Source organism: Canis lupus, chromosome 17 (genome assembly GCF_048164855.1).
Source record: "Canis lupus baileyi chromosome 17, mCanLup2.hap1, whole genome shotgun sequence".
Taxonomy (NCBI): Eukaryota; Metazoa; Chordata; class Mammalia; order Carnivora; family Canidae; genus Canis; species Canis lupus.
The window spans coordinates 21243156-21259303 of NC_132854.1; the positions used below are offsets into that span (position 1 = coordinate 21243156).

Here is a 16148-nt window from a genome sequence, read left to right on the forward strand (position 1 = left end):
TAAACCTAAGTCATTTAGAAAGGGGAAAAAAAAACAAACAAACAAAACACTTAGAAAACAAATGGAAGAGAGTAGAAGAGACTAGAATGAAGCATACTTGTGTTACATCATATATATATATGTGTATATATATATGCGATATATATATGCGTTTATATTATATATTCTCTCTATGTGTGCATGTTCTATATTTCATATACATGTTAGTGTTTTGCACATAAAATAGATTTACAATAGTTATAAGTAGAATAGAATAGAATTGAATGGAATAGAAGAATAGAATAGAATAGAATAGAATAGAATAGAATAGAATAGGAGAATACTAGAAGTGTTAGTAACAACGGTAAGAGAGAAGAAAGCTGATTCACTATAATACTGAAAATTTAAGAATTCCAGTTGTTGAGAAGGATCAAAGAGATACGTGAGTTGCTGAAGATCTTTCTACATCCCAACTGTGCAGCAGTCTCCATAGGAAGAGTTGTCATTGGGTTTATATGACAATTCTGATAATCTTATTTCTATACCCCATTAGTTGATATTACTTGGTGCTATCAGTTCTTGAAAATCAAATGAGCCAAAGACATTACACTTAATGTGTGTAATTTTTCATTGAAATCAAACACTAATTTCCTCTTTAATCCCATATGCATTTTATGATACACCATATTTTAGGTGGTGAGATTTAGATTGTCTTTCTTCCTATATAGCATTCAGCATACAAAAAATGGTAATCAGATACATAAAATGAAAATGTAAATGCATCATTTCTGAAATAAGGATCTTAAAGTTGTTATATCTCAATACACATTCTATGAAGCTAATATTTTATACTTCTGTTCAACCCTAACAAATTCTTAATGGAATATATATTCTCCTATTATTGACAAATGCTAAGCATCAACTTCTCTACCCTTATATTTTGCATAATGATAGATATTTCCAGTTAAAATCAAGTCAAAGCTATATTGTAATAGTAAATTTTACTTTTGAATCCACTGTTAAAGGAAGAATCAACTTTGTTTATCTACATGCTGCTGCTTCTGACCTTATCTTATTTTTTAAACAAGGAATATTTTAAATTCTTCCATCTATATTAACCAGTTGTGAGTTTTACTTCTCAGAATTTCTATCAATCTTGCATATGTTAGAGACAGAAAATCTTAATGCTTTTTATTCTCTTCCATACTTCAATTTGACCACCATTGCTGAGTGACTACTGTTCTCACAGATTGAAGATAATCACAGATAACTACAGTCTTAGTCTTCACATTGGATTTTGGACAAATAGTAAACTTTTGAAAAGGTGAACATTTGTAATATAATAGGATTATTATACTGAAGGCCAATGGTAGCTTTACATAGAAAATGCTACGGAAACACAGACATGGAAAATTCTAGCACACTTTGAAGTTCAAGGGAAGCTTCCTGAGAGAAGCACTATCATATAATAAAGCTAATAATAAGTCAACTATAATATTAATGCCAAGTGAAATAAAACATCTCACTCTTTTCAGTTCATTTTCAGTTGTTTTGGATGCAGAAATTGTAAGAAAATTATTCAAAGAATATTGTTTCATAGTTTTGCACCATCAGTGAGAGTTTGAAGCATTGACATGCATTTGTTACCTTAATATGGTTTTGATAATGGGTAATCAATCCAGATTTACATTTTTGACAGTTTAGAAACATAGTGAAACAAAGTAAATCAAATACAAATCAAGACATAATAAATTACTCATGAAAAATCCCATTTCAGCATTTCCAAATGTTTCTTTCTTAATTCATAAATAATAATAAAGTGAATGCTTATTAAATATTTTCCTGTATAGAAGACTCTGGATCCTCAAATTAAGTTAGAATTACACTTTAAAAATATTAATTAACCTAATGATATAAGAATGTGTTAATAGGTTAACAAGTTTATGACTCACTCACTCATTAAAGAATTCCTTTTTTTTTTTTTTAGATTTTATTTGTTTATACATGAAAGACACAGAGAGAGAGAGGCAGAGACACAGGCAGAGGGAGAAGCAGGCCCCATGCAAAAAGTCTGGATCATGCCCTGGGCCAAAGGCAGGCACTCAACGGCTGAGCTACCCAGGCATCCCTCATTAAATCATCCCTACAACAAATATTTTCTGAACACTTTCCACATATGTAACACTGTCCTAGGTGCTAAGTATCTGGCAATGGAAAACAAAACAAATTAAAATAGGAAAAATATCTGCCTTCCTCCAGTCTACTTTCTGGATGGGGGAGAAATAAGTAAAGAGATGCATAAATATACTCTATAGTAGTTTGTATGTGAGTACATAAACATGAATAAATTTTAGTAAGTGGTCATATGCATCAAACATCCTTTGATTTGGAAAACCTGCATTTTCTTTTAAAAATTTCAGTGTTTATGGAGACAGTCCTTTGTTTAAAACTTCTTTGGAAAAAATTCCATTTTAATGTTTTTTGACTTTAGGTGAGACTTTGCAGGCCATTTTAACTTTAATGAAGGCCAAGCTGATATTCACATTTAGAGGTCTAGAAATTGCAATTTATTCATTAATACTGAGGATGATAACCTGACTGTTCAATTTGTAAAATGTGTCTGAAGAAGAAGAACAACCTGCAGATTGGTTGTTTGATAAATTTAAAATAGGATCCTGCCTATTCTTTGGAGCTATTTTCATAGCAGGTTTATAAGTAGTTCTATATCATTGTGCAAACATTTCTTTAAGGGTCAAAAATTTAAGCACACTTAACAGTGATAAAGAGATACAGAAAACTTCTTAATCTTTTATTTTTCCTTATTCGGATATCACACAGACTTTGGTATAATAATCCTGCTATGTTAAAGCATGCAAATGTGAGTCTTTTTTGAGATCTGAACTTTGAAGATCCTCTTTTAGTCTTTGACAGAAACATTTAGACTTTTGTAAATGTAGGAAACACCCATACTCTTCACTCAGACATCTGCAAATTATCTTTTGACTTCATTCAAACTCCTTATGCATTTAATTTTAATACCACTTTATTGTTTTCAGCTTTAAAGAGCACATTTTCTCATTTAGTCCTTCAATTTTCTCATAGAGAAAAGAACCTTGACCAGCAGTTTTAGATTCTTATAGACAGGGATGGTTAGGAGCTCTGACTCTGAGACAACTTTAACTTGTGTCTCGCTAAAACCTGGAATAAGGAATTCACTGATCAGTCTTGCTGCCAGTATCCTGGGTATCACACCTCAATGACAGCATAAAGCTCTTCCACTGCCCAAATCAGGAAATTCCAAGAAGAATGATGGGTGTGTTTCCTATAACTGATGGGACAAAATTAATTCTGCTCAATTTCCTCCTTAGAATGGGGACTAATGGTGAATCAGTCGATTTCTCTCTGACTCAGTTATTCTGCAATTCAAGATCTAGGGAAATCAAGCAACCCAATTTCTCTGTAGGAACTAATTTCATTTTCCTACCTAGACTACCAGAAATTCTTTACAGGCTTTAATTACTTTTTCATTCATTCATTTCTTTATTTCAGTATGGATCCAGAAATATTCATTTCTTACTTTTGGCTATAAATCCATTCTGATTTCATTTCACTTTATTTTATTTTATTCACACTCCAGTTTTGGTTATTTGAGAGCTTCACAATTGGGTCCTGTATCCTTCTGATATGCCCTCATCATTATATTGCTTTTCCTGGTTTTTTGAACACTTTCTTATTTTCTGGCACTGCAAGATGCTTTAGATGCTTCTTGTATATCTCCTGCCCAGTCCTAAAATTAGTCATTTCTCAGTGGAGTCCTGTCAAACACATAGCAACTATCTCTGATCTGTTTAACATCTTTGTAATTCTGCTTTTTCTATAATGTCATATAAATGGAATCATACTCTGAGTAGCTTTTTCACACTGGTTCTTTCACTTAGAAATACACTTTTAAGATTCATCTATATCTTTCCAAGTCTTGATTGCTCATTTTTTTATGATTCAATAAAATTCCATTAAGGAATATATGAGTTCATCTGTCCATTCACCTATTAAAGTGTATCAATTGTTTCCAAGTTTGAAAGAATCTGAGTAAAGCTGTTATTAACATACACACGCCGGTTTTGAACACAATTTTCAAATTATTTGGGTAAGTACTTAGGAATGCAAATGCCAGCCTTTTGCCTTACAAAAAACTGCTAAGCTTTCTTCCATACTGGGTCTACCATTTTCACTATCACTAGCAATAAATGAGAGTGTCTAGTATTCCAAAATCTTTCTAACAATTTGTAGTATCTATTTTCTGGGTTTTACAGATTCTGTTAAGTATTAGCATTGTTGTTTTAATTCAAAATTCCCAGATGACAGGGTTTGAGCATATTTTCACAACTTATTTGCCTTCTGTATATCTTCTTTTGCAAGATGTCTGTTTAGATCTTTGGCTCATTTGTTAACTTGGTTGTTAATTTTCTTACTGAATTTTTTTGTGAATTTTAAATACAAGTGCTTTTACAGATATGTGCTTTGCAAATAATTTCTCTTCATTTGTGGTATTTTCTTTTGATTCTCTCAACAATGTCTATCACAGAGTTAAAAGTTTTTAATGTTAATAAGATTAAACTTATTATGTATTGCTTACATTGATCATAGTTTATAGTTGTACTTAAAAACTCATCATAAAATACATGTTCATCTAGATTTTTCTCCTATAGTTTAATAAATTTAAGAGTTTAGCATTTTATATTTATATAAATAAATTTTGCATTAATTTTTGTAATAGGTGTAATTTTTAAAAAAAATATTGTATTTATTTATTCATGAGAGACACACAGAGAGAGGCAGAGACACAGGCAGAGGGAGAAGCAGGCTCCAATGAAGGAAGCCTGATGTGGGACTTGATTCTGGGTCTCCAGGATCATGCCCCGGGCTGAAGGCAGTGCTAAACCACTGGGCCACCGGGGCTGCCCTAGGTGTAATTTTGTAATCGGTAGAAGATCTGTGCTCAAGTTAAAGTTGTCTCAGAGTCAGAGCTCCTAACCAGCACTGTCTATACACATTATTTTACATATAATGTATATAATTGTTTCAACACCATTTGTTTAAAAAGACCTTCGCCATAATATTATCTTTTTTTGTTCTTTTGTCAAAGATCAGTTAAGTACACTTTTGGTATCTATTCCCAGGCTACTTATGCTATCCCATGTATCTACCTGTCTGTTTCCTTGCCATATTACTCTGTTTTGAACACTGTGACTTTACAGCAAGACTTGATATCAGGTAGTATAAGCCCAACTTTGTTCTTCATCATTGTTGTCTTACATGTACTAGTTGTATCACCTTTCCAGTTAATCATCTGAAACTGTTGATATCTATAAAACAGATATAGATAGATAAATAAAGATAGATAGATCTATAGATAGATAGATAAAATAGATACATCTATAAAATAGCTTGCTGTGGTTTTCATTGGGATTATGTTGAATCTATATATCAAGTTGGAAATAACTGACATCTTAACAACAATGTATCGTCTGATCCATTAACATGGAAATAGATCTGCAGTGTAAGGATTTATGTTAATCTAGCAAGTAATTGGACTTTATTTCATATTTGCTGTTGTTATAGACATCAGAACCTTCAAAATTCTAGTATTTGTTCCTTCTCTCCTCTTGACTTTGGTGCATCCTAAATGATGAGAGAGCAAAAGGCCAACTGAGTGCAAAAGGTGAGCTGACTGCCCGCCAGCCCTTTCAAGGTGGATACATTTGACATTCCTCAGATACTTGAGACTGTCTGAGAACAAACACAAGGGAGAAACAAATGGTGAACTGATAAAGATCACAGTCATGCAGGACATGAAACTACATCATAGTTTGTAATTGTTTTAGCAATTTACTACAAAAACACAATCTTAACAATAGCGCAATCTCCAGGAACCTATAGACTCAATTTCCTGGAACCCTAATGTCACCTTCACCCCTATAGGATAGAAAACCCTATATAATCAGTCACTCTTCACAAACACAAGTGCAGCTCTTTCTGCCCATGGTCCCTGTCCCTGTGCAATAATAAAAGTACCTTTCTTTGTGAGGTAAAATGTCTCAGAATTCTTTCTTGACCCTGACACTCAACGACCCCACATCATATCTGAATAAACAACTTAGATTCTTTATACTAAAACTCTTCCAGCTTCAATCCACTATTATTCTGGAGTTTTCTGGATATGGTGGTAGAGTGTCAAGGTGGGGATCCATTCTATATTCTTCCAATTAATCATCAGCCTGTTAGTGGTCCTGTAATTCTGGACAGTGACTTTCAGGGATGTTTCTTCTTCTACAGCACCCCCACCATTAGTTGAGAAAGGAAGTCTAAATGGGACTGGAGTTAAAAAAAAAAATCCCTTTCACTGTGTTTGGCACAAGATTCAGGTAATGACTTTTACTCTGAAGATTATAACTTTATTACAGAAAAGGCTTTTGTTATATTTCACCAGGATTATACTACCTTTCCCACAGTCAGAGCCAGAAAGGGATCTTTTTAGGATCTTCATTGTAAGAAACTGGTGGGATCCTGGAAGGTAAGCAGCCAAATGTATGAGGCTCCTTTGGGAGATTCTCACTATTACTGTAGTTAGCTTCCAGTAATTTGTCAGATGTACAATGTAAGTGTCCCTGCCCCTTCCCTTACACATTGGAGTTTAGGTCTCTAATGACTTGTGTACCAGTTGAGCAGAATTCCAACTGTGACTTTCTAAATTCATATGTCTCTTCAGATTTGTGGGGGTGACTGTTTTCAAATATTTTCTCTGAAGAGTCCAAGAAAAGCTATGGACTTTCACTGTATCCAGCTTTATCTAACTAGTTGGTCTTGATAATAATTTTATTGACAGGCTTGAAAATCTTAGCCACAATTTTTAAAGTCCATATAATATTCTATAGTCTGATGTACAAATGTAAACAACTTTAAATGGTTTAGCAACTTCAAACCATTTAAATTAATTTAATAGGCAAACACTATTTTTTGAAAACAGTTCCATTACTTGATTTTTATAGGCAAAATAATTTTAAGGATCACATAATTATTTTAATTTCAAGAGATTAAAATGATGACTCTGAGGAATCTGTTTGAATCTAAAAAATTTGCAAGTCTTAATAAATTATTCAATATATTTTACCCTGGAATTGTAAGACTGTTTTTCTAATAGATAAATTTTTCATATATGTTTTAATATATAAAAACCTAACATCCAGATATTCTTTACTATTAGGAAAGTTTAGTACCATGCTTTCTATTTTCTTAAGCTTTTTGTACTTAATGTAAAATCTACCTGGTGATAAAAGATGCACTGCTGCTAAAGAAGAGAAAATTACTTCCTTGATTAATTGATTTACTGGGAGATTTTATTTGATTGTTAGTAATGAAGCTACAAAAATTCAAAGATGCTTCTCATTTCCATGACCATTGTGAGCCTGTATACAATATTCACTATGTCATGGCCTTTTGAACTTAAAAAATGTGTTTGGACTCAGTTTATGTAGCCTATGGTCTTTGACTCATGTCATTAATTAATTATCCCTTCTATATATTTTAAGCCTCACACTGACACCAACTGAAATAATAGAAAAAGCAATGTCCGTTTTTTCAAATAGAATCTTACTCTATGAAGTTCACTCTTCTTTGCATTAATAATGGCTATTTCCTCACTATTTTCATGACAATTGTAATAGATTCACTAGATAAAATTTGAAGAAAAACAACATAAGATCTGGAAAATAACTGAAATCTGAGATGTTCAGTTTTCTAATAAATAGTGAATAGGGCCAAATAGAAAACTGAGTGACTGACATGCCTGATCTCATGAACAAAATATAACAGAGAACTAATTAAGAACACTTAGAGAGTAAGTGATGATTCTCCAGTCATCTTCAAGATCTAACCAAAAATATATTAAATCCTAACTTTAGCAAACTCTGTCTCCTGTCATAAGATAAAACATTTGATCTACTGTAAAACAGACCACAACACTCTAACAGGATCTTAGAGGGAATAAAATGATTCAAGGAATGAGTAGGCTCCCTTCTCTTATGTAAAACTGTGGGGAGGAGGATAATTAGGAATAGCCGTGCTAATCTGAAAAAGAACATGTTAGCAGATGGGAGAGGGAGGTAATGACACACTCAAATGCCTGACTCTGGTTTAAAATGAAATGTGGTGCTGGACAACATGTTTGCTGACATTAGATTTTGCAAACAACTCAGCAGAAAGGAAAAAAAAAAAAAAAGAAAGAAATAATAAACAGCAGAAAACACAATGGCCCAGCTCCAAATTGTACTCAAATTATAGGAATAGGATGAGCATTTACTTTATTTACCATCCTTAATCTGAAGAAGAGTTTCTGGACTACAAAAGCATCCTGAGTAGAATCAACAGTATAAAAAAGGCTATGTAACTTGAGTATTTTGTTGGTTGCAGCAAATAAATACTGCCTTTTCCTTTTGCACTCAAATAAATATTTCACCTTCCTGTCTTCCTCTCTTCTTCTCCTCCCCCTTTGTCCTTTCCTCTCTTTTCTGTTCCTTATCTCATTTCCTTTGATTTTCTTTCCTTTAAATCAAACAAAAGGAGTGTTTAATTTGCTGAAAAATGTGTTGTGCCATCAATGATTTATACAAACCATTCCATAATCCATTTTGCAACAAAATCCATGCAAATTAATTGTTTTCACCCACTGCTGACAAGTTAAAGCTTTACACAGTCATTTCACATAGATTGTATAAAATTTGAATTTAACTGGAAAATAGATGAACATTCTCTCCTGTAATCTCAATAGACTATTTTGCCAGTGGAACAGGAGAACTCAGATTCCCACAAAGGGAATACAGATATGCTGAGCTCAGTTTAAAACAAAACAAAACAACAAAAACAAAAAACCAAAAATGAAATTCAAAGATTGTTCCAACTTATCAGTGTTTGCATAAACCATTGCTTTACAAGCATTGAAATAAAACAAAGATAAAGAATTAGTTTGTAGGTTAAGGCTAAACTAGAACATACAAAAGAAAGAAAAAAGAACAGAGATTCAGAAAAACACAGTAACAACACCAGTTATTCTTTCTAATCAGTGGATGGAAATACAATAACTTCTCTAGAGATATAAAACTATATACTGGTTTAATGACGCACTGCATATTCAATATAATGTCTTTAGAAAAACAGTTAATATATACTTGGAATTATTATTATTATTATTATTATTATTATTTTAAGAGGGACATAATTTCTGGTAATAAACTCAACTTGTATTGGTAAATATATTAAGAATATTGATATATTAGCTCTTTGAACCAAATTTTCATCCCAAAGTAGGTAAAACCAAGTAAGCAGAGAAATTATTTTTTTTCTTTTTTTTTAAAGATCTTATTTATTTATTCATGAGAGACAGAGAGAGAGAGAGAGAGAGAGAGAGAGAAGCAGAGACACAGGAAGAGGGAGAAGCAGGCCCCATGCAGGAAGCCTTGACGTGGGACTTAATCCTGGGTCTCTAGGATCATGCCCTGGGCTGAAGGCAGCACTAAACCGCTGAGCCACCCACCTGCCCAAAACCAAGTAAGCAAATTCCTTTTAGATATGATCTGTATGTGGGATTCCTGGGTGGCTCTGTGATTGAGTGTCTGCCTCTGGCTCAGGGCGTTATCCCATGGTTCCGGGATCGAGTCCCACATCAGGCTCCCTGCATGGTGCCTGCTTCTCCCTCTGACTATGTCTCTCCCCCTCTCTCTCTGTGTCTCTCATGAATAAATAAATAAAATCTTAAAAAAAAAATTTGATCTGTATGAATATTCTCTCAATCTTTGTCTGTAATAGATTTTTTTTCAAATTCTCTAAATACAATTATTTTTCTTTGGTCTGGCAATATTTTCAATTCTTTTGTTTCATGAAATCTACTTACTTCAAGATAGACTAGGCTTGTGGATACTGAGCAGGTGCCAGTATGCTTTTTTGTTTTTTTAACTTCAGTGTGAATTTTGCTAAAGAAACAAGATTCCTTCCAGTCAGGCATGAACTGCTTACTACTCAACAAAATGTTTTTTTAGTGATAAAAATTCCAGAAGAATCGGAGGGGCTTATTTCTACTTTTGTTTTGGCTCTCGACACACAGATTTATATTAGACCCGTTAACATTCTCATTAATGCATTTACTAGATATTGTTTGCCTTTTATTTCCACTGGCTGTGGAAGACTATGAGGCATCCAATTACCTCAGACTCACCCACAGTCTCATCTACACCCAGTGTAGACTGTAAATGGAAAACCAAAACTGGAAATGACTAGTGAGTAAGAAGCCCTATCCCCAATCTGCCATTTTACATGCCTGCTAACCAACTCTTCCGTAATTCACAATTATCTGTAATTTGATTCCCCAATTCTACAAATACCCCATTATAGATGTGAGAGTCCTAATATTTGGCAGTAAGAACATTGGCTTATTTGTAAAACCGTAGGCACTGCTAAAAATAAGTGGCTGATTTTGGCAACATGGATGTTTTAATCCCAACCTGGATTTTGCAAATCTTAAAAAAATTAAGTAACAAAATTCAGGGCATTCACATCTGAGGAATGTAGTCACTATGCTTGCTTTGTCTCTTTTCAGGGAGGATAGTTAGAAATGACATCTGTACATTTGTTCAGCTTTCTTGAAATCTAATGACCATTCTCTCATGTATGCACATTTGGTTAGAAATCATCCAAAGCCATGCCTTAGTGAGCCTGTGGACTAATTATGAAAGTATTACAAGCAGTAGTCACATCAGTTGTGATAATTTGTAATGTTATGGTACGCTGTCTTAGGCCACAGTGCAAGAATCCTAATTAGTAGCCACCATGCCAAGACTCCGCAGTCAGTAACAGGCTGTTGCTAGTAAATACGTTCAAGAGCATTAATATATATCCTAGGAGGACTGCTTTTAAAAGAGAAATTCATTCCAAATCAGATCAAAAGGTGATTGTTTTTATAAATGTCTGTAGGTATGTATGTAAATATATACAATGTATGTATGTAAACATAATAAAATATCAATACAGTGAAAATGTATTATTTTTAGCATTAACCAAGGACTAGCTGCTGAGCTGATAATGTAACAAGGATTATCTCTCTCAGTTCTCACAAAAAACATATTTCTGTGCTCATTGTACAGTTGTGATAACTGAGACGCAGTCATTTTAGCCATTTGTTTATGTTATAACAGCCAAAAATGAGTTGGCAGAGGTTTCTATGTGCTTATGATCACCATGGAAAAGAAGCATGCCATAGAATCTGATTTACTGTAAATATACCTTATCTCCATTGGAAGGAATAAGTTATCAGGCAGCTCATTTTTCATAGTATCTCATGTTCACATTTGTTGTCCAGTTGTTGCTCCCTTACTCCCCCATTTTTTCTCCCTCTTCTCCTCCAATCTCTCATCTGTGCTTCTCTTGGCATTTTTCCCCTAACTTCTTGTCTGCAGAAAAGCTTCCTCTGGTAAAAATTCCATAATCTGACTGGTTTCTAACTTAACTGGAGTATATATCTCATTTAAAAATTATCAAAAGACAACCAATTGTCTGAATTAGGTTCAGAGTACAGATACTTACTCATATAGATTTTAATCATTAGACACTGGTGAAGTGGTCAATTAAAAATTTGATTATTCAGCTCTGAGGGTTGATATGTTTTTTCATAGGATATGTTTGACCTATGATTTAATGGAAAGCCTGAAATAGCTAAGTCAAATACTTATTTAGAACACTTATTTCAAGAATTCTAAAATTTTAGAAATCTCACATAAACTTTTCAATCCCTTACTCATACCTAAACATCTATGGGTATAAAATAGTAAATTGTATATCTATTTTGAATCCCACTTCAATAGCCACCTCATGCTCATATTTTTTTTTCACCTACCCTAGAAACACTATTCTGTTCCTTCAAAGTACATCAGTGCCTATACTTTTTTCACCTGCCTCATTCAGCATTTAGAACGTAATAGAGATAAGGTTGACACCCTTGTCTGTTCCGCTATATTCAATTTCGCAGTAGTTACCAATTCCATAAAAGAGCCTGTCATTACTCTGAATCTATTTCGTGTAAAAACTCAGGAAATTTATCTCAGGCTGTTTATTTCAAAGACAGACACCTTGAATTGGGACTCAGATATACATGTTCACTTTTATTCAATATTCCTCTGGCATATGCTATGACAACTAAATTTCCATTTGGAAGTTGATGTTAAGCAGCCTCTAAGCAAGTAGCAGTAGTATTAGCAGCATAAGGCAAATGCAATAATCCCGTTATCAATCCCTTTGCTTCTAGTTTATTCCCTACCAAAATCAATCATTTTAACTGCTGCTATATAATCTTCCAAAATATCACTTTCATCATGTCATAATATTGGCCAAAATGCTATAGTTGTCAAAATCCATTGTCTCAAAGAATAGGAATAATTTCCTTTCTACATTTTTTCAGTTTCCAAACTGCCTTTCTAACATTATATATTAATATTATAATATCAATGTTTTCCATGCTAATTGAAGTGTTTGACTAAAAGCTTTCATACTGTATCTTCCTGATTTTCTAACACTTCCTGAAATAACATTGAAGACGTACTTCTTCATAAGTCACAATCTTCTCTATATTTGCATGGGAATTTCAGAATAGATATTTACCTTTTTCTGATTCCACCTACCCACAAAAGTCTGAGGTTGTTCTGGTCATAAATATTCTAACATCTATTAACTTACTAATTAAAGGATGTATACAATTGCGTACTGTGTCTTAAACTGTTGCAGTTTTGTTGTTTTTTTTTTTAATTTACCATGTAGGACTGAAAATAATGCATTGTCCTCAGCCAGGTTGCTTTTATCTCTATTCTGAATATGATGGAACATCAATGAAGCATGATTTTTCAAACAGTGTGCTGGAAGTTCTATCAATATCATATTAGGTCACATCTATAAGCTTACTTCATTCATTAAAATTACTTTGACTTCCCAATACAATGTCATAATATTTTGATTTTAAAACTTTATGTTCTCAATCTATTACTTTCTTCAGCATAATGTAATATATGTATTATGTGTTCATGTCTTATTTCAACAAAACAGATTATGTTTTGAAGGCTGGCATCCTGTCTTGAGTTAGTATACCACTAGAAGAGTTCCAAATCTCTTTTACTGGCTGTAGCATTTTAAGAGATAGCCTACATCTTTATACTTTTATCCTATATACAAAAAGTGATTTAACAATTGTTCAATTATTCACTTGTTAATTTAATAAATATTTACTAGATGCACTAATATATCAAGCACAGTGAATAAAAGAATGGGTAAGGTAGAGTTCTCACCTTCAAGGTCTTTAAGTGCTAATTAAAGCCAATGGCTAAACAATAAAAATCTCAATTTCTGATGTTTATTTATAGGCAACAAGAAAAGGATATATGAAAATGTGGACTTTGGCAACTATTCAGTCTTATCACATGGGGGAGGGTGTAAATATAATGAAGCTAGTAATAATGGAAATTATCATTTGTTGTTTATTATATAAAACACAGAGTATAGGGATGCCTGGGTGGCTCAGCGGTTGAGAGTCTGCCTTCAGCTCAGGGCATGATCCTGGAGTCCCGGGATCAAGTCCCACATCGGACTAACTGTATGGAGCCTGCTTCTCCCTCTGCCTATGTCTCTGCCTCTCTCTCTCTCTCTCTCTCTCTCTCTGTTTCTCATGAATAAATCAATAAAATCTTAAAAAACACAGCGCATAACATTCAGTTTAATGACACAACAAAATTTCGGGTACATTGACATTCTAAAAGGATCATGAAGGAAAATTTCAGAAAATTGCACTGGTGCCAAGTATACTTAACTAATAGTTAGACTGCATCCTGTCAGAGTAAGAGTATCTTTAAACTGAGGTCTGAACGAAAAGTCTAAGAGAGAAAGAAAAAATATAGAGAGAGGAGGATAGATTTCATACAGAAATATGTTCAAAAGCCAGAGGCAAGGAAAGCAAAATGAATTTTTGGAATAAAAATTTTTCAGGATCAACTGAATAAAGAGTAGAGTGAGATATAACTCTGGTCTAGGTCTCAAGTGTCATAGCACTACATTTTAAATTTAGAGAAAATTTTAAGAAAGGAATGAGGGTGGTAAGAAGGTAGTAAAAATTTTAAGACAAAAATATGATAAGGTTTGTAGGAAGGTATGCAGAAAGATCATTCTACCTTCAATGCAAAAAACAAATTGCAGAAAGTCCAGTTCTGATAAGGATAGGCCAAATTATTTAAAGGAAATCTAAAGCGAGGAAAACTCTACCTAAATTTTAAAATACATGCCCTAAAACTTAGAATAAATAAAAAAAAAAGACAACAGTTTGAAATGTCCATGCAAATTATGGAGAAAAGCCTGAAATTATAATGGCAAAAAGAGTATTGAAGAAAAAAAAAAAGTTTTCTTATTCGAATGGCATTTGTGAATACCACAAACTTAGACTTAGTTTGAAAATCTTCCAGTGTTAAGGAGGGAAAAGTCAAAGCCAAAAAATTACCTCCAGGTAGGAAGTTTCTAAAAGTCTCTGCTCTGCATTATGGTGATAGCACAAATCTCTATGTACCTTCAGGATAGTAGCAAAGAAGAAATTCAACCATCCTGCCCTACACACGATAAAACTGAGTTGGTGCTAAGCAGGAAAGAACAACTACAGTAACAACAACAATAAAGTTGAGAAATGGAGAAATCCCTAAAAAGCCGTGGCAGCAGATGAACAATATAAAAATTCCTAGCCTAGATACACATACACAGTCTGTGCTGATCAAAGAACCTGAAGCAAGGAATCTGTATTTTACTAGTTTAGATCTGGTTATGCCCCCAGAAAGCAAACACAAAGCATTTCCAAAACGCTTCTTTCTTAGACAATGAACAGCACACAAGAAGTCAGGTGCACAAGAGGCCAAGCAAACTGTCAAGCATACATGACAACAGATCCACACACATTTTGCATATATATACATTATCAAATTATATGGTAGCCTAAAAAGATCAATATAAGACAAAGTTTGGGCAAGTTTACTATAAGAAACATTATGAGGCTTTATTTAAAGAAGATTTAGGGATGCCTCGGTAGTTCAGCAATTGAATGTCTCTTTGGCTCAGAGCATAATCCCGGGTCTGAAGATCGAGTCCCACGCATCAGGCTCGTTGTGAGGAGCCTGCTTCTCCCTCTATGTCTCTGCCTATCTCTGTGGGTCTCTCATGAATGAGTGAATAAATAAATAAATAATAAATAAATAAATAAATAAATAAATAAATAAATATCTTAAAAAAAGATTTAAGTAAATTATATATACCATGCTCATCAATTGGAAGACTCAGTTACATAAAGCTATAGTTTTGCACAAAAGTCTTAATAGATTCAATGCAATATTAAGTAAAAAAACTGCAACATTAAAAAAATTCAATATTTTTTTAAAATGGAAATGGATAAGCTAAGATTCATAAGAAAACCCAGGGAAGAGCCAAGACACCCTTGAAAGCTGAAGAACAATTATGAAAGGAGAAGTTACTCTACCAAATACAGAGATTTACTACAAAAAAATGAGTAATACTCTCTCATTTAGTCTCAGGCATAGATAAATAAATGCCTAAAAGAGAAAAGAGAGCCTCTAAATAATATGCCTGTGGACATATGATAATTTGATGCATAACAGATGTTCCACTACAAATCAAAGGGAAAAACACAGGCCTTTTTTTTTTTTTTTTTTTTTAATAAATGGAGTTTGGCAACACTATGTGACTATAAAGATTTTATAAGAGAGGATATTTTAGGTAACATATCAATAAATTCAACACTTGGTAGGAAGAGAAGTATACAAAGAAAATCCCAAAGCAAGTCTAAGGGATTAAAAACAAACAAAAAAGAATGCCATTTTTGGAGCCAAAGTCGGGGGGAGGGAAGCAATTATTCAGTCAAAAACCTTGACTGTCAAGGTTTTTGAAAATATCCTTTGGAAATCACATCAACATGATACTGATATTGTTGGTGCAATTTTTACAGATTTGAAGAACTAACATGTTGGGGAGCATTTCTGGTGTAATGAAGTCAACTGTAACTTAGTGTAATGGTCTTGGTGATGTGTATG

General features: G+C 33.3%; 1 long non-coding RNA gene across 2 annotated transcripts in view; it reads left to right on the forward strand.

Annotated features, from left to right (window-relative positions):
• Window positions 1–285: 285 nt before the first annotated feature.
• LOC140607953 (uncharacterized) overlaps window positions 286–16148 on the forward strand; it is a 49429-nt gene continuing 33566 nt past the window's right edge. For both annotated transcript variants that reach the window (XR_012009876.1, XR_012009875.1), the window contains exon 1: window positions 286–421. This is a non-coding gene — a long non-coding RNA (uncharacterized lncRNA). The remainder of the gene's footprint in view (window positions 422–16148) is intronic.